This window comes from Silene latifolia, chromosome 11, assembly GCF_048544455.1.
Source record: "Silene latifolia isolate original U9 population chromosome 11, ASM4854445v1, whole genome shotgun sequence".
Lineage (NCBI taxonomy): Eukaryota > Viridiplantae > Streptophyta > Magnoliopsida > Caryophyllales > Caryophyllaceae > Silene > Silene latifolia.
Window position 1 is genome coordinate 66893198 of NC_133536.1, and position 26746 is coordinate 66919943.

At 41.4% G+C, this 26746-nt stretch overlaps 1 long non-coding RNA gene across 1 annotated transcript in view; it reads left to right on the forward strand.

The window, feature by feature from the left end:
* LOC141611717 (uncharacterized) overlaps nucleotides 1–25978 on the forward strand; it is a 176436-nt gene extending 150458 nt beyond the window's left edge. Inside the window, exon 4 of the long non-coding RNA XR_012528711.1 lies at nucleotides 25944–25978. This is a non-coding gene — a long non-coding RNA (uncharacterized LOC141611717). The remainder of the gene's footprint in view (nucleotides 1–25943) is intronic.
* The last annotated feature ends 768 nt before the right edge of the window (nucleotides 25979–26746 follow it).

Below are 26746 nucleotides of genomic sequence, written 5' to 3' on the forward strand. Positions count from 1 at the left end.
ATTAAGTGACAATCAACAAACACGTTAGAACCTAATAAAGAGCAAGCACACTACAGACTACAACATAAGGTCCTAAGTCTACCCATCCTACCCATCTCTCAAGTTTATTATTTTAAGGTCAAGTTATTTATATTGGGGTGCACAAACGTGCGTCGGGAGCAAATATGCTCTGATACCAACTGTGACACTCTCATTTATTGCAGAAAAGTAAACACGTAATTCTAGATAAAAACTGCATGGATATGTTTGTAATAGGTTCATTTGGGTAAAAACCTGTAATTTTTAAAACCGAAAACGAAACCTGAACCTGTTATAAAAATATCCACATGGGAAGGTGTCAAACATGCAAGGTCTAAAATGAATCTCATAAATAAAACATCGCTAAAGTCGCGAAACAAAGTTATACAACCCAAATATGAAAAAGGGAGACATATGTCCCTAAAAAGTATATGACATAAAAAGTGTTTAAGGGTCACAATAAAATAAAGCCAATCTAGGTCCCAAGTTTACGTTGCTCGCTAGCTCGACCATGTACCCCATATATGCATCACCTACCTGTCAATCGCATTTTATACAAATACGAAAGCCACAGTCAGTGGGGAGTAACTCCGAGTTCTCCCAGCCACGAAATGTCATAATTAATATAACATGTAAACATAAGAATATGAATATGAATAACACATAGCCTTAGCATATAGATGCTAGACAATCGTGCTTATCATGTGAACAACAATATAACAACACATAGTCCTAGCATGTGAATACTAGACCGACTCATACTACAATATCATGTGAATCACATAACATCCAGGAATCCAAACTCTATCAACCATAGCCGGCTTGCATCTCACCTTCTATGATTCATAGAATCATCAAACAAGAAAGGACAATATATCTAGAGACAGGCATAAGTTCTTAGGACAGTCAATAGTCACTCTGTAACTCAAGTCTATACCATGAGGTAAGGTAAACACCCTAGTCCTAAAACCAAGGCAGACCTAGCGACATGCGGAAAATACCGCATCCAAGACCCATGATCACACACATGAGTACCCCTAAGGAGTCCACCAAAGGGTTGGCTAGTACTTAAGCTGACCACATACTTCTAAGAGTACGTCGGGAGGTCATGCCCTAACTTGTATATAAACCCACCAAGCTAAGACACAAAGGCTATTAAGCGGTGAACATATACTCGTCAAAGACTATAATGGCCTATCTATGACGAAGGCCGAAATACTTACCTAGGACCTAGTCCCAGCTTGAATATTTTAGCCCACACCACACAAGACAAGTAGGACACCCAACTAACCATAAGAGAGGCAAAGAGTCCAAATTTGCACACACAAATGATCATACACACCCTAGCATATGAAAGGCTACGCAAGAGCATATTCAGCTGACAATTCAACAATATCTCCAATATCAATAATAATCCAAATTCCAGCTAACCAACAGTACCATAATCCATGAGAACAAGCTAAAATGGCAAAAAGGCAACAAGACTCAAGCATAAGGCATCCAAGGCATCCAACAACCAACATGTGAGATGATAATCACAAATATCAAGGCATCAACATAAAACATCCAATAACAACCAATCTCACCTCAAAGACAAACCCTCGACCCGAGTCCCGCGACGGGTCATCGGTCAAATCGAGGCTGACCGGTTTAAACCTAGTTTGACCAAACTCGTTCGATCAATAACGGCCCACTCGAGTCTTGGCCTACTTTGGCCCAAATCACAGAATTCATCACAATATCATTCTCATGCCATTTCCAATTTCTATCATGTGAAAGACTATCAACATAAGAAAATATATTCCAACTTACAAAATAACTAATTCCACAAAATTCTCGCATAATAAAATAGCATAAATAACCGTATCACACAAGGGTAAACTTTTCTATAAATTTTAATCGATAAAATGACGCCATTTACTCATACGGACTCCGAATTGAGTGATTCAAGTGGCTAAACCACCTAATTTTTCGATGCCGTTCAATCTGTCATATTTTTGGAAACATTGGAAAACGTCTCGGTCCGATACTGACGCGTTCCAGCCAAAACACGGACTTGTCACAACACATAATTCCTCATCCAAATTTGTTCCAAACAATAATATACAAATGGGTAACATAAACTAAACATAAGCATACTCATCTTACTCCATTCATTCATTTATCAACAAGATCGTCTCAAACAACAACAAACAACAACAAACAACAAATACAACTACTAATGTGACATTAATTCGTCGAGTAACTCGGAATAGTTACCTTAAGCTAGCAAAGAGACAAGTAATAACTTGAGAAAGCTTCTAAAACCCAAAATTACTCTTCATCTTCAACAACATATGAGTCACCTAACTCATCTTCAAATTCTTCACCTATAAGAACAACAAAAACACAATTATTAAGCTTAAATTCGAAACCCTAAAAAAAAGTGTCTTAGACAAAAATTGGGGGAAATGAAAATAACGCTTACTAGTAGATGAGGATTGAAGAGAGGATTCCAAATATATAATTTTTATGAGATTTGGTGGAGAAATGAAGGATTTATGGTGGATTTAGGGATTGTAAGGAGGATTTTTAGTGGGTGTAACACCCCCATACTCCAAGTGCCTTACCAGGACCACTCAGGTATGAAGATATTACCATCTCGGTTACCCGAGGCATGATATTCATAAGACAATAACGAAACAACTTAATTAATATAACTTTAGTGAAAAGTACAACTGAAACCAAATCCCAAAATACGGGTATAAGTTCTTAAAACCAATTGTCTACTGAAATACTGAAATGTCATAAAACTAAAAGACTACAGCGGAAGACTTCTATCGTCAGACGGTGGCACATCCCAGCTATCCCAGTACTCAACTCAAACCTGCTCAATTACTGCTCACCATCCCCGAATGGATCACCGCAGTTTACAAAACAACAACGGGTCGTACTAATCACACAACTCAATATATATCAACAATAAGATAAACAGACAGCTTAACCGTCACACACACAACCACACCAATTCCAACAATCTCAATCACCAACTGTCCACTGGACCAGCCCTGCCAGTGGGGGACCGCAGCCGTACCCACCAAATCCCCGCTCCTCATATTGAGCGATAACCCTGTCCATTAATGTGCACATCCCCTTCCGTGGCGGGTTCCACGAAGGGCGAAACTAGGGCGTGAAGCCACTCCCGCAAGTGACCCCACTCAGCCGAGGACACACCTCGAGAACCAGAGACAAACAATCACAATCAACAAACCGTCACAATACAATTACTATATTATTCAATCAACCGCAACACATCAACAATCATCCCATTATGGGACTAATGCGAGTAGGAAATCCTACCACGGAAAGCACACTATCGACGGTCTCTCTGTTTGTATCAAAAAGCTTCTTCTACGAAACCTCCTCCTATCATACAACATAAAAATGCTACCAAATCACAAACTACTCACAAACCCCCAAATCCCTAGATTAGGGTTTAACCAACTTAAAGGAAAGACAACAAAAATGGTACATAGATCTTACCCTTGACGCAAGGATCTCAACGGTATAACAAACGATGAAAACCGACCTTCCAAACTCCGGGATTTGCTAACAATGCGATTATGATGATGAACGTACTTGCTTTCTCTCTTTGACAGTAAATTAGGTTTTTGCAAAAGTGTTTAGCATGATGACGGAAAATTTTATATATCTTAATCGCATAATTAACAAAACCCGAGAAAAACTCCCCGTAAACCGGGCACTCGATCGAGTACCCAAGGCACTCGATCGAGTACCCAAGGCACTCGATCGAGTACCCCCTTACTCGATCGAGTATCCTAGTTACTCGATCGAGTACCCAACAGGTCAGAAACTATTTTAAGACGCAACTCACCCTTACTTGAAAGTGTAAGGCCTACTCGATAGAGTACCCAAAGACTCATAAATACGGAGTATTACAGTCTTCCCTCCTTAAAAAGAACTTTGTCCCCGAAGTTCAAACCACTACTAAACAAAGGTACTCCCTCAACACTTCCGACTCAACAACCAAAACAAAACTCAACATAAAACATGATACTAACCCAACTCATCCCGACACACATACCGACACAACATACAAAAAGGGTATAAAACTCTTAAAAACTCTTCGCGATCATCTCCTACCCCCCTAAAAGAAACAAGGTTACGTCCTCGTAACCATACATACCTGATCAAAAAGAAAAGGGTAACGCTCTTTCATAGCTTCCTATGGCTCCCATGTAGCTTCCTCAGTCTCGTGGTTAGACCAAAGGATCTTAAGCAAAACTGTCTCACCACTCCTAGTCTTCCTAACCTTTCGGTCAAGAATCTGCTTAGGCACCTCAAGATATGATAAGGACTCATCTAGCTTTAAGCTCTCTGCCTCTAACACATGTGACGGGTCACTCACATACTTCCGCAGTTGCGATACATGAAACACATTATGCACTCTCTCTAGCGCAGCTGGTAAAGCTAGACGATATGCAACTTCCCCAACTCGCTCTAAGATCTCATAAGGCCCAATAAACTTCTGACTTAGCTTGCCTTTCTTCCCAAATCTCATAACCCCATGCATAGGAGACACTTTCAAAAGAACCTTGTCCCCAACTTGAAACTCTATGTCCCAGTGATGTAGATCTGCATAACTCTTTTGCCTATCCTGAGCTGCCCTCATCCGTTCCCTGATCATCTTAATCTGTTCCACCATCTCATGCACCATCTCTGGTCCTAAAACCACTGCCTCAGCACTATCGTCCCAACAAATCGGACTCCTACATCTCCTCCCATACAAAGCCTCAAACGGTGCCATACCAATACTAGTGTGATAGCTGTTATTATAAGAAAATTCTATCAAGTCCAACCTCTGTTCCCAGCTACCACCAAAGTCCATCACACAAGCTCGCAACATATCCTCAAGAGTCTTGATTGTTCTCTCAGTCTGTCCGTCTGTCGCAGGATGAAATGCTGTACTCATCTTCAAAGTTGTTCCCAACGATTCCTGCAACTCTTTTCAAAACCTTGATATAAATCTCGCATCTCTGTCAGACATTATGTCCTTAGGGACTCCATGTAACTTAAGCACATTCTTTCGATAGGCCATAGCCAATTATGCTTTAGTCCATGTATCTTTCATTGGAACAAAGTGAGCTGACTTGGTCAGTCGATCCACTATTACCCAAATCATGTTGTTACCTTGTTGACTCTTTGGCAAACCCACGATAAAATCCATGGAAATGGATTCCCACTTCCACTCGGATACCGAATTCTGATGAATCTTACCTTGTGGTCGTCGCTGTTCCCCCTTAACTCTCTGGCATGTCAAACAACGGGCCACAAACTCAGCTGTCTCTTTCTTCATTCCAGGCCACCAAAACGTATTCTTTAAATCCTTATACAACTTATCTCCACCTGGATGAACTGAATATGGTGTGCAATGCGCCTCTGTCATGATAGTCTTTTTCAACTCCTCATCATTAGGAACACACCATCTACCATCAAACCTCAAACTACCATCTATGTGAATGGAGAATCGAGACACTGTCCCTTTCTCTACTCTAGCTCTCCACTCCACTATCTTAGGATCCAACGCCTGCTTACCTCGAATGTCATCATAAAACTCAAGCTGCACTGTCAGATCACCCATGGCATCTCCTTTCTGCATCATATGTATCCCAAACCTCGCTACCTCATCTCTCAGCCTCATCAAAGATAGAGCTGTACACAGGGAATTTACACTCTTCCTACTCAAAGCATCAGCAAGTACATTGGCCTTCCCTTCATGGTAGATAATTTCCATGTCATAATCGCCAATCAGCTCCATCCACCTCCTCTGTCTCATGTTCAACTCCTTTTGAGTGAAAATATACTTGAGACTCTTGTGATCAGAAAATACCTTAAAGATTGCACCATAAAGGTAATGTCTCCATATCTTGAGAGGAAACACTACTGCACCCAACTCCAGATCATGAGTAGGGTATTTTTTCTCATAAGGCTTCAATTGCCTAGAAGCATAGGCAATCACTTTACCGTTCTGCATCAACACACATCCCATCCCATTCTTTGAGGCATCTGTATAAACCTCAAAGTTCTCGATACCTTCAGGCAATGCTAAGATAGGAGATGTGGTCAAACGCTCCTTTAATGTTTGGAACGCCGTCTCACAACTCTCATCCCAACGAAACATGTTCTCTTTCCTCATCAACACTGTCATATGTCTAGCTATCTTGGAGAAATCTTTCATGAACCGTCTGTAGTACCCAGCTAAACCCAGAAAACTCCTGATCTCAGCAACATTCTTTGGTGCTTCCCACTTTGTCACTGCCTCAATCTTCGCCGGATCCACAGCTACTCCCTCCTTAGAGATCACATGCCCTAGAAAAGCAACTTTCTCTAACCAGAACTCACACTTGGACAGCGTAGCATACAACTCATGCTCCCTCAAAGTTTGCAACACGATCCTCAGATGCTCCTCATGCTCCTCCTTAGTCTTAGAGTAGACTAAGATGTCATCGATAAATACCACCACAAACTTGTCCAAAACGTCTCAAGATTCTGTTCATCAAATCCATAAACACAGCCGGTGCATTAGATAACCCAAACGGCATCACTACATACTCATAATGGCCATACCTCGACGTGAAAGCTGTCTTTGGTATGTCCACCTCTCTAATCTTCACCTGATGGTACCCCGACCTCAAATCACTCTTGGAAAACACCGATGCACCACTCAACTGATCAAACAGGTCATTTATCCTTGGCAAAGGATACTTGTTCTTCACCGTCACTCGGTTCAGCTCCATGTAATCTATGCACAACCTCAAACTCCCATCCTTCTTCTTCACGAAAAGAACTGGTGCTCCCCACGGCGATACACTAGGTCTAATGTATCCCTTCTCTATCAGATCATCCAACTGTTTCCTAAACTCCTCCATCTCCTTAGGACCCATACGGTACGGTGCCTTAGAAATTGGCCCCGTCCCTGGTTTCAACTCTACTGTGAAATCTATCTCTCTTCTCGGCGGCAACCCCGGAATCTCCTCGGAAACACATCCTCAAACTCTCCCACCACCGGTATCGATCAACCGTCGGACCCTCTATCCGGTCATCTCTCACATGGCACAATATCAAAGGACATCCCTTCCTCGGATATGACTTCAAAGTGACAGCTGCAATCAACTTAACTTTGGGTTTGACTAGAAACCCACGATAAGACACACTAACACCCTTAGGACCTCTTAAAGACACTTTCTTTTGATGGCAGTCTATCTTAGCTTTATACTTTCCCAGCCAATCCATCCCAACTATCATCTCAAAACCGTCAAAAGGAAACTCTAGCAAGTCTACAGGGAAATCAACTTGCCCAACTATCATAGGTACATCCCTATATAACCTCCCACAAGATACAGACTCACCCAAAGGTATAAAAACTTTCTCACTTACAGACTCATATACCCTCAAACCCAACCGTTTAACATGACTCGAAGATACAAACGACTGAGAAGCCCTCGAATCAAACAAAACAAAGGTATGAATACCATTAACAAGAAAAGTACCGGTGATAACGTGTGCATCCTCCTCAGCTGCTTTCTTCTCCATCATGAATAACTTTCCATGGTCTTTGTCCACCTCCCGGACAATCTTGGTGATGTGGTCGGCTTAGCACCCGACCCTTGATTGTTGTTGTTGTTCGTCGGTGGTTTCTGATAAGAATTACCGCCGTTGCGGTTACCTCCACTCTGATAGCTCTGACTTCCCCGGTTTGCCCATGACCCAGCCGGTCTATTGCTCGCGTAGCTTTGCGCAGGTCTCTGGAAAGTTCCCGGTGCACTTGTGCACTCATGTCTCTTGTGACCTACACCACCACAACTATAGCAGGTCACTCCTCAACTACCATTAACACTTCCACAGCCACACCCAAAGGAAGCCCCAGCACTGAACCCTGACCGAGAAGAAAACCCTTTAGACTGATTGTGGTTGCCTTTCTTGTGATTAGGTTGTCCACCACCCTCGCTCTCAGACTTCCTTTTCTCACCACCTAACCTCTCCTGAGCCATCTCCACCAACCTCTCAGCTCTCCCAGCCCTCTCATAAGCTTCCTTAACATCAGTAAGGACTCCCACGGGTAACTTATCCATAATCTTAGGGGTCAACCCCCTCTCAAACCTCAGCGCCAGATTCTCCTCACTCAAACCCATATCCTCAGCATATCTAGACTTGTCATTGAACCGCTGTCGTAGTACTCGGCCACGACATCTCGGCGGTCATCTTAAAACTGTCAAACTCTTCTCTCAACTTACTCCTCACATGCTCCGGTACAAACTCTTTTCTCATAGCCCTACGAAACTCTTCCCAAGGTATAACAGGTAAACCTTGGTTCACATACAACTCCTTAGCACTCACTTTCACCGTATCCCACCACTTACCAGCTGCCTCCCTCAGATAGAACGCACTGTTCCACTCTCATCTCATCGGACGGTGAACCAAATCTAATATGTTCTCCATCTCTCTCGTTGACTATCAAGAAGGTTCGGCTCCCCAACTCCCTTGTACTCTTTCGGGTTAAACCTCGCTATATAGAGGCTGATTTTAGAGTGATCAACCTCTTTCTCCTTATCCTTATCCTTATCTTTCCCCACAGTCTTTAAAGCCTCAGTAAGAGCATCCTGATGCTCCAACATCTTAACGATGTCATCTATGTTCATAAGCTCAGCTCTCGCATACAACGCATTCTTCTTGGGCGGCATCTTGAAACTATAACAGAAAAGGGGTGGATATAAACATACGCGCCAAAACCTCAAAACAAGAAAACAAGCTGGTCGGACCCTACTCGATCGAGTTCCCAAACATACTCGATCGAGTAACAGGCTACTCGATCGAGTGCCCCAACATCAGACCCCAAACAGACCTTCTGATCTCTAACATACTCGACCGAGTCGAGTGACCCCCTACTCGATCGATTGCCCAAAAACACGATTCTGGACTCAAAATCGTCAAAAACCCACCCGATCAAGTCAGTCCCACTCGATCGAGTCATGCTAACTCAGAAACGCTACCCGCATGCTATATCATATGCTAACATGCTAAAAACTTTATAAAACTAACATTATATCATAACTAAGCATATAATGCTACGCATCTTTTCATACGATCTACGAAATCATTATATCATGTTATTAAACGCCACATTGTAAACATCCAACATGTTTCTCATTCCAACAACAGTTCTACATACATCATCAACCTTTCTTTCACATCCTCAACTTCCTACTGCAAACATCCAACGGTTACACACACTTCATCACATTCACACACAAGCTAACCAAACAACGCATACGACCTTGGCATACACCCCCCATGTGACCGGTTCAAAATTGTAGGGCGAGTTCGCGACTTCAGGACGTCTCCCAAGCCTTTGCATTAGCTCCTACAACCTTTACCCCGGGTTCATTTTAATTGACTCCCTATGTTCATTAGGTTCATTGGTTACAGGTTTCAGGATCGTCGCTCTGATACCATTTGTAACACCCCCATACTCCATGTGCCTTACCAGGACCACTCAGGTATGAAGATATTACCATCTCGGTTACCCGAGGCATGATATTCATAAGACAATAACGAAACAACTTAAATAATATAACTTTAGTGAAAAGTACAACTGAAACCAAATCCCAAAATACGGGTACAAGTTCTTAAAACAAACTCTCTTGAAATCGAAATGTCATAAAACTAAAAGACTACAGCGGAAGACTTCTATCGTCGACGGTGGCACCTCCCTGACTATCCCGTACTCAACTCAAACTCGCTCAATTCGCTCACCATCCCCGAATGGATCACCGCAAGTTTACAAAACAACAACCGGGGTCAGTATTAATCACACAACTCAATATATATCAACAATAAGATAAACAGGCAGCTTAACCGTCACACACACAACCACACCAATTCCAACAATCTCAATCACCGACTGTCCACTAGACCAGCCCTGCCAGTGGGGGACCGCAGCCGTACCCACCAAATCCCCGCTCCTCATAATGAGAGATAACCCTGTCCATTAGTGTGCACATCCCCTTCCGTGGCGGGTTCCACGAAGGGCGAAACTAGGGCGTGAAGCCACTCCCGCAAGTGACCCCACTCAGCCGAGGACACGCATCGAGAACCAGAGACAAACAATCACAATCAACAAACCGTCACAATACAATTACTATATTATTCAATCAACCACAACACATCAACAATCATCCCATTATGGGACTAATGCTGAGTAGGAAATCCCCCGGAAAGCACACTATCGACGGTCTCTACAAATTTGTATCAAAAAGCTACTTCTACGAAACCTCCTCCTATCATACAACATACAAATGCTACCAAATCACAAACTACTCACAAACCCCCAAATCCCTAGATTAGGGTTTAACCAACTTAAAGGAAAGACAACAAAAAGTGTACATAGATCTTACCCTTGACGCAAGGATCTCAACGGTATAACAAACGATGAAAACCGACCTTCCAAACTTCGGGATTTGCTAACAATGCGATTAAGATGATGAACGTACTTGCTTTCTCTCTTTGACAGTAAATTAGGTTTTTGCAAAAGTGTTTAGCATGATGACGGAAAAGGTTATATATCTTAAATCGCATAATTAACAAAACCCGAGAAAAACTCCCCGTAAACCGGCTACTCGATCGAGTACCCAAGGCACTCGATCGAGTACCCCCTTACTCGATCGAGTATCCTATTTACTCGATCGAGTACCCAACAGGTCAGAAACTATTTTAAGACGCAACTCACCCTTACTCGACAAAGTAAGGCCTACTCGATAGAGTACCCAAAGACTCATAAATACGGAGTATTACAGTGGGTTTTTGGTGTTTGAGAGAAGGAGGAGATAGATTGAGTTATGGAGGAAATGAAAATTGGAAGAGGGAGCAAATGGAGGGTAGGTGGCCAGCCAAAAGGCATGGGGAGATGGGTCATTTGTTTACGTTTTCGTTCGTTTCGACGGAAATTAGAAATATTCGTCGAACGCGATTTCCGAGAAAATTAAAGTTCTTAAACACGATTTTACTAAAAGATTAAGTACTCATATGCCCAATATCTAAACTCGTTTACCCAACGACCGTAAGAAATGGGAAAATCCCAATTTTACGACTTTTATCCGAAATCTATTTTATCAAAGGAAAAGGTTTAAATATAGTTTGAATCACTTTTAAACATTTCTAAACTATCAAAAATAATTACATTTCTTCAAAATAAAATAAGATTATATTTTATCAAATAAAGTTTTATTTCAAATAAATTAATATAAAATTAAAATAGATTAAAATATTACTTTTAAAATATAATAAAGGTCTTCAAATTTACGGGGTGTTACATATATAGCCATGCATACCTAATTTTCCTTGGGTAGAATGTGAAGCTCATGCATTGGCCCTCTTCCCTCCCCCCAACCGGTTTTATGCATAGAAAAGACAAGGGCTTTTCTTTTAATTATTCATTCACTACTATTCCATTTTTCTAGTGTAAGAAAATCATTTTTATTCTCTAATTTTGTGAAGAATTTTAGAGAAATAAAACCTCACAAAAATACTCCCTCTTGGACCGAATATTCAAGAGCAAATACAAATTATTTTTGTGTCCAAATTTTAAGTAAGATTAGTATTATTACTAGCTCATAATAATATTAGTTATTAAGGGTGTTCCTTGGGTATAAGCTTTTTGGAGAGGTTCTAATTTGAACCTTTGTTCATCCATTGTTGGAAAGCTCAAGAACTAACAAGTAGGAGATCTTGTTGGTGCCCAAAATCCGAAACACAAATGTAAGAAATGATGATTTCTTCTCTACTTTGTTTTATGTTTGCATGCATAAGATCTTGTATTTATTTTATGACCAAATAAATTAATTCATATATGAATATGTATACTAATGAGATTAATGAATTCTAACAGTATGGCGAGGAATGGTGGTGCTTGATCTTGTATTTGGCTAGTACTTGCTCCGTCTCAACCTGGAAATGTGATCCATTGTCACTGATGATCTCATGTGGGCAACCATATCGACAGATGATATTGGTTTGTATGAACTTTGCCACGTTCTTGGCTGTGAGACTAGTGTAAGATGTCGCTTCGACCCATTTGGTAAAGTAGTCGATAGCTACTAGAATGAAACAGTGACCTCCTATTCCGGCTGGAGTTATTTTCCCGATGATATCGATTCCCCAAGCGGAAAATGGCCAAGTAGATGTCATGGTGTAGAGTAGTGAAGGGGGAACATGTTGTACATTCCCGAAGATTTGGCAGTTATGGAAATGTCTGACATACTTGATGCAATCGGATTCCATCGTCGTCCAGTAATATCCCAGACGCGTGATTTTCTTTGCCATCATTGGTCCACTCATGTGAGGGCCACATTCTCCATCATGAACTTCTTCTATCACTTTCTGTGCCTGTGAATGATCAAGGCAGCGCAAGACCACACCAAGGGCTGTTCTTTTGTATAATTCTCCCTACATGAGGAGGTATTAAGAGGCTAGTAGGCGTATGGCGTGTTGTCCCCTGTTGTCCATATCTGGTGGATATGTACCATTGAGCTTGAAGTTTAGAAAGGCTTGGAACCAAGGTTCCCCTGGATTTTCTTCCTCATCTGTAATCTGGTGCACATAGGCTGGTTCTGACCGTCGTTCAATGCATAAAGGCATTTCTACCATGTCGTCTGGCATATTAATCAAAGATACAAGTTTTGCAAGTGCGTCTGCAAATTGATTCTCTTCACGAGGTAGATGCAGATAAGTGACTTGGTCGAAGAATTGGGCAACTTGATCTATCCTAGCCTGATAGGGTGCTAGACTTTCACTTCGAATCTTCCAAGATCCAGTAATTTGGTTGATAATCAGGGATGAGTCTCCGTGAACTTGAAGATTCTTGATGCCTAAGCTTAGTGCCGCTTGTAGCCCAATGAGGCAAGCTTCATACTCTGCTGCGTTATTTGTCACCTCGAAGTCGAGTTTGACAGGGAGTGGTGTATGCTCACCTTCAAGAGAAATGAGCAACACTCCTATTCCAAATCCTCTTGAATTCGATGCTCCATCAAAATAAAGGTCCCAAGAGTCTACCTTAGTTTGTAGTATGTCCTCGTCTGGGAATGACCATGTGTCTACTGCTTGGGTGTCGTTGATGGGATTATCGGCGAAGAACTCGGCAACGGCTCGTCTCTTTATAACCTTCAGAGGTACATATTTGAGATCGAACTCTGAGAGCATTAGGGTCCATCTCGCCAAGCGACCATTGAGAACGGGTTTCTCGAAGACGTATTTGACAGGATCCATTTTGGAATATACCTTGACAGAGTAGCTAAGCATGTAATGGCGTAGCTTCTTTGTTGCCCACACAAGAGCGAGGCATGTCTTTTCGAGAGGTGTGTACTTGCACTCATAATCCAAGAACTTCTTACTAAGGTAGTAGATAGCTCTTTCTTCTTTTCCTACGGTTTGTGCGAGCATAGCCCCCATGGCTGTTTCGGTCACTGTGAGATATAAACCAAGAGGTTGATCTCGCTGAGGAGGCATGAGCATTGGTGGCTTGGCTAATATCTCCTTGATTTTGTCAAATGCTTTTTGGCAATCGTCGTCCCATATGGTATGGTCTGTTTTCTTGAGCTTCTTGAAAATGGGTTCGCAGATCATAGTAAGCTTCGATATGAATCGGCTTATATATTGCACCTTGCCTAGGAATCCTCTAACCTCCTTCTCTGTTTGAGGTTGTGGCATTTCGATAAGAGCCTTGATCTTGGATGGATCAATTTCTATCCCTCTTTGACTGACGACATATCCCAGGAGTTTGCCTGACGTTACCCCGAATGCGCATTTCTGGGGATTGAGCCTCATATTATACTTTCGCAATCTTAGGAAGAATTTACGAAGGTTGTCAATGTGCCCCTTCCTATCCTTGGATTTCACAGTCATATCATCAACGTACACTTCTACTTCTTTATGCATCATGTCATGTAGTAATGTGGTCGCGGTCCGTTGATATGTGGCTCCAGCGTTGATTAGCCCGAATAGCATAACAGTATAGCAATAGGTGCCCCATTGAGTGACGAAGGCGGTCTTATGCATATCTTCTATGGCCATCTTGATCTGATTATATCCTGCATATCCGTCCATGAAGGACAACAACGCGTGGTCTGCTGTATTGTGTACCAATATGTCGATATGTGGTAGTGGGAAATCGTCCTTGGGACTTGCCTTGTTTAAGTCTCTGAAATCAACACAAACTCGGATTCGCCCATCCTTTTTGGGTATGGGTACTACATTAGCCACCCAGTCTGAATACTCGGAAACTTTGATGAACCCGGCTTTGAATTGTTTATCAAATTCTTAGATTTTAAGAGCCCATTCGGTCCTCATTCGACGAAGCTTCTGCTTTACAGGTTTGAAACCTGGTTTGATTGGAATTCTGTGTTCTGCAATATCCCTGTCGATCCCTGGCATGTCTTTGTAGGACCAAGCGAAAACGTCCATGAACTCGTGTAGGAGGTCTATGAAATCGGCCCTTTCGGTTAGGTTTAAGGTGGTCCCTATCCTAAGTTCTTGGGGTTCTAGTTCGGTTCCTACGTTGATGGATTCGATGTTCTCTATAACTGGTGCCCCTTCCCCCCTCTTGCAGTATTTCTTTAGCTATGTAGGGAGGTAATTCGATTGAGTCTGGGTTAGGATCATCCTCATTATCATCGTAAATAGAATTGCATTCAGAATAACACAAAGAGTAAGCAGAATCTGATTTATTCATATTAAATTTTGAAAAGAGTTGAAACAAAGTAGCCATCTGCTCAGTAGTCAGTGGCGGTAAAGGGACAGCAGCTGGGACATTTCCCAGGCTACTGTTACTACTTGACGCTAAGCTAGGAGGAACAAGGGGATTGGGAGTGACGACGGGAGGAGACTCTCTAAGGACTTCTCTAGACTCAGACTCTGATTCCGACTCTGAATCGAATTCATTGTCTTCGGGTTCTCCTTTGAACATCTCTCCTTCTTCAGTGGTGACTTTGAAGAGCTTTCCTTGGTTGTTCGTCCACTTGATCGATTTTCTCCATCCTTTCTGCTGATCTGAATTGGTTTCGGTGATTAATGTTGTAGGGTTGAAATGGTCATCCTGAAGTACCATGGTACTGATCTCGTCCTGTGCGGCTCTAACAAATCGGTCCTCCCCAAACAGAAGACTGACGGCCTGTTCATCTAAACAAGGTGTTTGACGAGTTTTGACGGTAGGAACCGTTTCTGGAGGAATGAAGTAGCAATCGTGTAAGACCTTGATTCCGGCTAGTTGTGTAATGCCAAGGTTTGGGAAACCCGAGGAAGGATTCTTGACTCCCTTCTCTGACGAAATATCCATTTAGGGTAGGGAGGTAAGACCGCATTTGGATTCAATGGTTCTTACGATTCTGAAACTTAGTGAGCATTTCCAACACTTCTTCTTTCGTGGGTTTGTATCCCAATCCTAAAGGTATCCTTTGAGAGTTTCCTTCTTTGTAAGGTGCAAAGGTATTCTTCTTGGCAGGATTTAAAGGCATTCCCTGGAAGTATCCCTGAGACTTGAGTATGTGGTTGACCACTAAATTGGAGTATGGATTGAAGTATAGAGATGCCAGTTCACTCTCTACAAGATTTATGCTATGAAAGCCCCAAGCTCAAATATTGGATCCGTGACTACTTGGTTGCTTAACATCTTCTCTATTACTGCCCTGATAGGTGACGAAGTGATCGTCACTACTTTGCCATCTAGTGGGTGATACCGTCGTTAGGTACCAAAAATAAATACCTAAGTACTACAAACAGAAGTCAGCGGTAAGTAGGGTCGATCTCCACAGGGAGGCGGTCACTATCTACTTGTCAATTCGGTCTGTCTATGGTCACACGATGGGGGTTTTAATTGTTTGAACTAAACTAATCAAAATTAAAGGAAGAGAATTAAAGATAAGAGGGATTAACAAGAGAGAGAAAACTAGGATTGTCGAGTTATCAATGAATGATAGTTAATTGCAGCTAAGGTCGCAGATCGGTCGCATGTGTCAGTCTAAGGGGCAACGAATATCTCCTTCCGGTCTCAATTCGCCCTAAAACACTATTAGCTTAGCTTCCGCCCTCACTAAAGCATTCTATTGTTCACTACGGGTCTCACCCCTTCCAACCTTCCGGTCTAGGTTAAGGCTTACCAAGATTAATTAGCTAAGTGCATCGATTCAAATAGCTGATTACAGTTAATAGCAGTGATTAACAACACAGACATAACGACAGCGAAAGATCCGTAACCTAATTAGCAATTAACAACAATCCATTGACTCCCCTAAATCCTAGCAAGAGATTTAGCTAGACATAAAAAAGAAAAGAGCAAGAACAAGGGATAGAAGAATAATAAGCATTAAATAAAGAGAGTAAGGGAAAGAGAAAGTTACAGAATAAGATCCGGAAAATAGAGAGAAAAACAATGTTCTATTGAGAAAGGGAGAAAAGTAACGTATATTGTGAAGTAAAGTGCTCCCTTAAGTCGTATGTCGTCTTTCCTATTTATAGGAAAGACAATTATTTGACCTAAAAACGAAATAAAACTGAAAAAGCCCGAGCCCAATAGATAACTACTCGATCGAGCCATTTTAAACTGCTCGATCGAAAAGAATCATAGCAAAACCTCTCGATCGAGTAGAAAACCTACTCGATCGAGGAACTCCAATTATGCGCAATTCGATCGAAGATGGATGTTACTCGATCGAACTCTTCTGCTATTCAAAAACTACTCGATCGATAATAGAAACCTTCGATCGAGTGACTTTGACTCAGTCGGCTACTTGTTTCGTTAATTTCAGCATTGACTTGGTGATTTAGCTTCCGAAATCACTTCACGCATCCCGTAACAACAGTATTTCCCGCTCCAAATCCAATCATCCTCTAAATGCAAGCAAAGTGGACGATAAAAGGATTGATTCCACCACTTTCGGGTTCATTCCTGCAAATAAAGCAAAACAAACCAAAGTAGAATATTCGGGGCATTTCGTAGCATAAAACTACGAGAATAGCATAGAAATACGTGCATAAAGAGGCTTAAAAAGACTATATAAAATGCACGTATCAGTGGGATTTTGATTTTCTGGTGCAAGGTGGATGTTACTACTTTGGACGCGTGAATCCAGGGTCTACCCAGAAGTATGTTGAATGATGCCTCGATATCCACTATTTGAAAATTAACCTTTCGCTCGATCGACCCTGTGGCTATGGTGAGGTTGACTAGCCCTGCCACTTTACGCCGTGTTCCATCGTATGCTCGAACACCTTGGCTTGTAGGAGTCCAATATGATTCTTTTATGCCCAATTTGTATGCTATTTTCAATGGTATGACATTGACTACAGAGCCATCATCTACCAATGTCATTGGCACGTTTTTCTTTAAGCATATGACGGTAATGTATAGAGCTAGGTTGTGACTGGCGCCGAAGGGAGGCAAATTCTCATATGAGAAAGTAACTGGGTTACTTAGCTTAGTTGAATCTTGGAAGACCAAGTTGACTACGTCGTCAGGCGTAGAGTTATGTGCCACATTTAATTTAGCCAAGGCTTGCAGTAGATGTGTCTTCGCCATCATTTGGTGTGATGACATTGGTGTTAGTAACTGCACCATTAGTTATAGGATTGTTTTGAGAAACATTTTGATATGGACGCCCTGAGCGAGTAAGGTGATCTATATCTTAATCTTCGCTAGCTTTGACTATATCCTCACTAACCTTGACGAGATAGTGTTCATTGAGGTATTCATCTTCATCGTCATCGGCCCATATTCCGTTGACATTAGTAAGCTCTCTCAATATTATGATCTCAGCTTCTAAACTGATTATTTGGTCTACGGCGACTACCTCTTGCATTGTAGAATTTTGAGACAGATTTAGTGGCACAGTCTCCTTGGGTATGGTGCTTGGATTGTGGAGGGATGCTACTACATTTTCCAGTTCTGAAACTTGTCTACTCACACTCTTTGCCCATGCAATAAAATCGATGACAGTAGGAGAAATATTGGAGTAACTCCCCTCACTTTCTAATGCATGAATTTCGTCTTCGATTGGAGAAATAAGGTGTGAACAATCCAAGGTGGATTCTTCATCTGAAATCATCAGAACTCCAAGAGGATTCTCAGTATTGTTTGGCTTACCTCCAGGAGGTATAGGTAAATGACCATCTTCGATCATGTCCTGAAGGACATGTTTTAGCTTGAAGCATTTCTCTATATCATGCCCTTTACCTCTATGATATTCACAGTATGCATTTTCGTCCCAAAACTTAGACTTCTTTTCTGGGTCAGGTGTAGGTCCTATGGGTTGGAGTTTACCTTGTTTCATCAATCTTTTCAGAGCATTGGAGTAGGTATCGCTAATGTTTATGAACTTCCTTTACGCGTTATTCTTCTTTGATGATTCGAGAAGGTTAACCTCATCAGTCTTGCTAGTAGAGCCATAAGAACGACTCGTTGTGCCTTGATATCCATGACCTACCGTTTTGGACAAGAGCCCCTTACGGATGTCATCTTCGATTCTTGTCCCTAGCACAGTTAGATCTTTGAAGGTTTTTATGTTTTGGTACCTCAAGTGGTTTGCATAAATAGGTCTCAAGTTATCCACAAATTTCTCCACAAGGGTTGCTTCATCTGGACGTTCAACTAATTGTGTGTTAGTCTTCCTCCACCTACTTAGGAAGTCGGTGAAGCCTTCTGTTTCATTTTGGGTACGAACCTCTAGAGTGCGCATGTTGACTTGGATTTCAGCATTATCCGCGTATTGTTTAGTGAATTCAATTGCGGCGTCGTCCCAGGTGGCAATCTTCTTATGCTCCAAAGAGTAGAACCATTGCTTGGGAATGGTGTCGAGAGATGAAGGAAAGATCCTTAAGAACATCTCGTGTTTGATGCCCTTGATAGACATGTAGTCTTTGAATGCACGAATGTGATTCAAAGGGTTTTCATGTCCCTTCAACTTTAGGATGTCAGTCATGTTGAAGTTGGTTGGCAATTGAGCATTCACAGCCTCATACTTGCGATTATTTTCCCTGTAGATGTCATCTCCCTTAAGGTACATTAGTTGTTCCTCTAAGTATTGGAGTCGCTTTTCAGCTTCGGTAAGACCTACTAGAGGGTTAATTTCTTGTGGCCCAATAAAGGGTGGAAGATTATCATGCACAACTTCGCTAAGAATATCATCTTCTGCAGGAGGGAGTCTAGTTTCGACAGCAAAAATTCGGCCTTCGATAGCATTGAGGCAATCATAGGCTTGGTCTTGGCTTGTTTGGAGACGAGCGAGCGTAGCTAGGATTTGATCATTACCATTTGGGAGTTGAGCGCTGGCACTTGTGGTACTAGTTTCAGGCATCTTCGAAACTGGATAAGAGATCGATGATGAATCAAAACACGATCGACCATTCTAGCACACTTACTCAAGGAAAAGACTCCACTCGTGAAGTGGGAGTGTGCCACTTGTGTTAAGTGTGATTTGAAAATGACAAAGTTTGGAAATGTTTGTCCTAACAACTGTAGTGTAGTTGTAGGAGTGTTGACTCGAAGTGAGGTTTGGAAATGAGTTTTGAGGCCCGAATTTTGACTGGAGATTTGGACAGAGTTTCGACTCATTTTGCGCTAATTTGGACCATTTTCGAAAAAAGGTTTACATTTTAAAAGGTTTTGATTTTACAAAATTCGTCATAGTTTCGTTTACGAAATGGTGATCACGTATGGTACAAGCATTTATACAGGCATTATAACGGTATGTTGAGTGTATTTAGAAGGGTTTTGGCTTAAAAGGTGGGTTGTCATACCGAGCAATCAAACCCTGGTCTGTGGAGAGGTCCGCGCCGAACATGAGTAAGGCCGGTTCCTAGTCCATTTCCTCGAGTAGTGAAAGCCCTTGATACAAAGATGAGTAAGCATCATGGTATGGTTGACGTCAATCGCTATCCATCCTTAGGCCAAGATAAAAATTTGGACCGTCCAGACGGGACGATTGGTCGAATGGGTTGGGTTGGGCCTAGGAAGGCCGAATAAAACGATCTAAGAAGATCGAGTAATGAAAACCGATAACTGTCTTATATAAACTATTCCCTAACCTTGTTCAAGTTTCACCCTTGGCAACACGTAAGTGTATTACTTCCCAGCGGAGTCGCCATACTGTGGACAACAGGGGCCCACGGGGGTCGCTTGGGAAACAAGCGTTTGCATTTGTGGAGTCGCCACCATTTTTTATGGAAAATTGGAACCGTTCGAATACCTCATGTCATGTCAAGACACAAAGTAATGACATAGACACTAAGAACTCGTTACCCTTAGCATTTTATGTCTAGAATGACTCTCGTGGATGTTAATGAACACGGATGTTCACAGAGATCTGGAGTAAGGGGTGAGGGTACGTATTAGGAAGTCCTTTTACTAAACACCTAATCCCGCCTGCCTCGATAGCGGCCTCTACTAATGATTAGGGAAATCGTCCATATTTGATATGTTGTCGATTATATGCATGCAATGCAACAAACAACGTTTTAAACCTAGCATGTGAGAATTAACTAAGTCGGTGAACAAATAATTACGCATACAATTATGTCGAATTAGGATTTAGATTAATTACATGTGAGAACAAGTAAATAAATCATCCATGATAAATAAATACGATAAATAAAATAATTACAATAAATGAAATTACAATGAGTTACAATTGGTTAACTGATTTACGTCAAAAATACATTTAAGACGGATAATTTGAGAAAAATGGGAGAAAATACACTAGGTTATAAAATTAACAGATTAAGAGCGATAATACGAATAATAATCGATTAATACGTAAACTAAACGAAATAGGTCAAGGCAAGAACGGAAGTTCGGAGACAGAACTCAACCCGGAACAGGCGCAGCAATGCTGCGTCTCTTGGAAGAGGCACAGTGGTCACTGCGTCTGTTCCTGAGGTGAGCTCTGGCTGTGAAGCCAGAACTGCCAATTGTTAATGTTCGTTGGTGATTTTAATGATTGATCACGGATATTTGACTCAAGTGAAAGTGATTTAACAGGTTATTTACATGTGAATTTGGTGATAAAAAACGGTAAAGACGAATTAAAATGGATTAAAAACGGATTAATTACAAATAAATTAGGATTAATTGATTACAAATTGATTAAGGTTATTTAACAAATTAGACAAACGCGATAAACTGATAGAAACATATACAAAAGTCGAATTCCAGAGACTTGATATGAACAAATCGAATCTCTAAAAATCCGGGTTTGATTTGATTGACGAAAACCCGCGAACATTGATTGTTAGGGATTTAAGTCGGGATTTAACTTGATAAATTATTAGGAATTATGAATTAAAATTGTTATACGGATGAAATAAGAAGAAAAGACGAAAAGACGGGATAAAAGAGATGAATTAACAAAGAACAAAGGAAGAAGAAGAAAGGCAGGAACTGTGGCAGCCTCAGGAAGAGGCGCAGCAGATGCTGCGACTCTTCGAAGAGGCGCAGCAGTTGCTGCGTTTCTTCTCGACGTCTGTCTTCTGCTAATCCGTAAAAATAGGTTAATAAAGGGGTTTTAGAAATCGGTTTTAAGCATATTTCTGACGTAAATCTTATATTAATTAGTACAAAAATAAAATACAATATTAAAAATTGGGATTTACACCCTCAGACTTACATGTTTGACGAAACGAGATTAACTAAGTTAACGTTTTAGTGATTGCTCGACTCGAATGTATGAAGAAAGTGCCTTCGTAAGAGGATTTAGATTAAATTGATTGATTAATTGAGATGGAGTTCGTCAAATTGGTCGGTCATGCAACGTGACTGGTACTCAGAAGGATCCGAGCTTACGTGGTCGATTTGATCAAGCACGTAGACGTCAATAAGCTTAGAGCACGGTCTTAGAATGCAAAGGTAGAAGAGAAGGGCGGACACTCGCGTGAGAAATATGAGGAACGAAGGTCCCTATTTATACTAATCACACGGAGGAATTAGGGTTAAGGTAAAACTTTGGAAACAAATCTCGAAAAGATTTGAAAATATGCAGGAAAGAGCTGGGGAAGAGGCGCAACAGCCGCTGCGATCCTTCGAAGAGGCGCAGCAGGTGCTGCGTCCTTTCCCCGGAGGTTTCCTCCTGCGGAAGAAAGATTTTCCGCGTTTCTTTTAGGGAATTGCGGTAGATCTCGACTTCCTTATTCTTTATCATAAAATTTTCGGGATATATTTTGCCAAAATATGAAAAATTGATTTTATGGAATAAATATCTGGAACATTCTAGAACATTCCGACTCGACATTTTAAAATGGTTTATTAGAAAATGAAGCGGTTTTTTACCCGGACTCCAAATGAACTCTAATTACTGTCAAAACGACCGTATCGGCGCGTAGATGACAACCAAAGGGTAGACACAAGTATTTGAGCTATCACTTGACGATAAACTTACAAACTGTCATAAATCGTTCTGCGTACCAAACATGCGGCCCAATCATCACCGGGTGTTTGCTTGGAGGTGCAGAAATGACGTATCTAGAGTTACGGGTTCCAAAATCGTCGCTCTGATACCAATTTGTAACACCCCCATCTACCAAGAAGCCTTAACAAGACCTTCCCCAGCAGATAAGGGCGTTACCATCTCGGTTGCCCGAGGGATAGTATATATCAAACGTCAATAAACGAACAATTAAGTTTATTACAAGTTATCTCAGTAAAGGAAAGGTACAACTGATATCAAACTACCAACTACGTGATACTATCCATGCCATGACTTGCGATAGACTCGTCCCTCCAAAGCACCCCGCTAAGCTCCACATATCAACACCAACTAAGACTTACTGCTCACTATAATGGACGGCAGACACCACACAAGGTTAGTAACTGAAGAACAACACAAAAGATTAGTTACAGCATACACAAACCCAACACCACTTCCAATCACTCATCACTCCTTTGACTACCCGAAGGTCAAGTCCTGCCAGAATATCTGTCGTAACCGATATTCCACACTGCCAATGGGGGACCACAGCCGTTCCCACCTAAGCCCCGCTCATCTTTACCGAGCGAAAACCCATGTTCCTGAAGGTGCATATCCCCTCTTGTGGCGGGTTCCACAAGGGGTAAATCAAGGGCGTGGAGCCACTCCCGCAAGTGACTCCACTCAGCCGAGGGCGTACCTCGCGAACCACAGACAATTAACAACAACCAATTTACACCATCAACAATACCAAAACCAACTAGACAACACAACCGACATACTAAACAATCAACAATACTGAGTAGGAAAACCTACCTTTAGCAATCCACAACAACACCGCATATGACCGTATGACGACAAACAATCACTATTACCACCTATTACAAACAGTATGACAAACCCTATTACTACTGTGATACTACAAATGTTTTGATTTATTATTGTGACATCTTGTGAAAAGATTGATGAAATTGATAATTGTAAATGGATAATTGTGTTATCATAAGTTGGATGGTGCCCAGTTGTGTGGATGTTTATAGATGTTGTTATAGTATGTATGGGCGAACTTCGGGACGAACTTCATTTTAAGGGGGGAAGACTGTAATACTCCATAATTGAATAATAATTTATGAGAATAATTTATGTAATTTAAATAATTAATTAATGGCATTTATAATATTAATTGCAAATAAGACGTTAATTAAATAATAAGTAAGTAAGTCGGGAATTGGGCTTAGCTTGTAATAAGGCTTGGGGAGATATGGGCTGATTATATTAGGACTAGTATGAGTATTGGTTGGGGTTTGAAGCGCGATTTAATAATAAAATAATAAGTGTAATAATAATATGGTAATTCCTAATAATAATCGGAATAAGGCAATAGTTTCCTAATTGACCTCATGTACTCTCTAAGCTTAGACTATAAATACCATGATATCTGAAAAATAAATCACAAATAAAGAAGAAGGAGATTTAAGAGACGGAAGGAGCAATTAGCGATAAAAGGTAAAGATCATCGTAATTTATGTTTATATCGTCTTAATATATTAAGTTAACGTTTATACACCATATTGACCACCGTGAATAGTGCCGATGACCTTAGTAGTTACCCTTGACCGCCGTGACTCTAGTAAGACCGGCCTTGACCACTATTGACCACCGCGGGTGGCGATTGGGCGTTTAAACGGGGGATGTTGTGAGCAGGTAAGATGGAGCTTGTGCCTTGTGTGGTTGTCATATGGTTTTGGGACTTGGGTGGTTGGTCTTGTTGGCAGGGGGCAATCTTAGTGGTGGTATCTAGGTGGTTGCAGGTGGTGGTTGGTACGGTGGTTGGCAGTTGTGGTGGTTATTGCGTGTAGTGTTGTTTATACGGGTCTTGTGTCGCGTTTGGTGGTCATGGGTTGTCGTGAGGGGTCGTGGCTAGTGGTGGGACCACCGTGGATCAAGGGAGACCATGGTGGTGGTCACTGGTGGTTGTGGCGATGTTAGGTGGTAGAAACCCGAGAGTTACACAGGTTGTGTTGTGTGAGTGGTTTTGTAGGTGTCATGAAATGGGCAAGGTAGCTGGGGCATGGTGGCTGGTCGTGGCTGGGTTGATGGTTGTGGCTGGGTTGCTGATGGTTACATGTAGTGGTGGTGGTGGTCGTAAGTAAACCGTGAGTTTGTATTTGTCGGGTTTTCAGTATTGGTGATGCTTGTGGTTGTTGTTTCTAGGGCGTGAGGTTGTGGCTGTTAGAGGCGGTGGTAGCTGGTGTTTGGAGAGTGGTTGGGCAGCAGGTGGTGGTATGTTATGGTAGAGCTGAAGGTAGTGAATGGTGGGTTTTAGGTTGGTTGGTTTTACGTGGGTTAGTTGAGGGAGGTTTGATGGTGTTAGTGTTGTTGTTTGGGGGTTGTTGTCGTGGTTTATGGTGGGGTGGTGGGCAGATCGTTGGGTTGTCGTGGTGGCTGGATCATTGGCAGAGGTGGCTCTCAGTGGGGGGCTGGTGTTGGAGATGGTGGTTGTCGGTTGGGCATTACACGGGTTGTAGGGTATAGGGAGTATAAGTATGGAGGGTAGTTGTCATGTTCTAAGTTTGGTATTATACGGGACTCTTATTATTTTATTGGGTCATGTCTAATATTGATACGGATTTTTAAGACGGGTTTTTACGCAATAATAATTCGGACGGGAAATAATTAATATAATTAAATTATAATTGAATAAATTAATATAATAAATTGAATAACGAATAAATAATTGAATTATAATTTTTTATTAGGTGACGATTTGTGAATAAATTATAATCGGGTTCGGTTACTTTAATTATTTGGATCGCTTGAGCTGCTTAATTGGAATTGCTTGCCATATAGGGATAAATCCTACTCAACTTTTATTCGTTAATGTTTGGTATAATGGATGATTTATATTAAAGTGGAATTGATCATATGTGAATTGTTCATACGTTGATATTATTATATTTGTTGGAAGGGAGAATTATATTTCATTGTGCTGGTTGATGTTATCGTATTTGTTTGAAGGGAGAATTATATTACCTAGTGTTGGTAGTTAATAATAAATGTGATGAGGTGATTTAATTGTTATCGTTGATTGTGAATGTGGAAATTGTGATAAATTGTGCTACAGTCAGATGTACGTTGTTGAGGGAGTTTGTACTCTGGGGTGATGGTAATATATACGTTGTGAGGGAGGGGTACTATTACATAATGGCGGTACGTTTTTAAGGGAGGGGTACCAAAAAAATGTGAGCACGTTGTTAAGGGAGGTGTGTTAAGTCATGAAAAGGAGCACGTTGTTAAGGGAGTAGTGCTATGAGAATGGAAAGTGGATTGTTATCGTATGTTCTTGTTGTTAGTGTTTATTCCTACTCAACCTCGTGGTTGACTGTGTATTCGTGAACACCTGTGATGAACCATAATGGGGAGCAGATTTGACAGGTACTAAAGATTAGCTGACTTGGGAGCTGTGGGATGCGTGAGGACATGGCTAGTCTACCTAGAAGTCTAGACCATATAGATTATTTAATCACTTATTTAATTCCGCTGCGAGTTGTATCTTATTTTAGATTAAGTTTAGTTTGGTTAAGTTGTAACAAACATGTAATCGCTAAGTTTTAATTTAAAGTACTTTGGTGAGTTGGACTTTGTTATTCACTACCTCGAGAAACCGAGATGGTAAAGCTCTCATTTACTTGGGATGTCTTGTAACACCCACCCTCATACTCCAAGTGCCTTACCAGGACCACTTAAGGCATGGAAGTGCTACCATCTCGGTTACCCGAGGCAATGATAATCAAATAGACCATAAAGAAATGTACTTTAATAAATAGTTTAACGTGATACAAGTCCAACCAAAACTGATAATGTAAAATACAACTGTTCTCAAAAATGTCAAACCAACTAAACAAAATGAAAGAATGGTCGACACAGCGGAAGACTTCTAAGACAGCTCGTGGTGACTCAACCCAGCTATCCCATGCGCATCAACTCATACCTGCTCAATAACTGCTCACCATCCCCGAATGGATCACCACAATTTTTAAAATAATTAAACGGGGTGAGTACTGATTCACAAAACAAACAACTACAATAAAATAACATTACAAACCAATCCAATCCACCAACTCTGTCACATCACCACACACCTGACTACACACTAAAGTGTGTAATCCTGCCATAATACTCATCGCAATAAGTATCCCACACCGCCAGTGGGGGACCACAACCGTTCC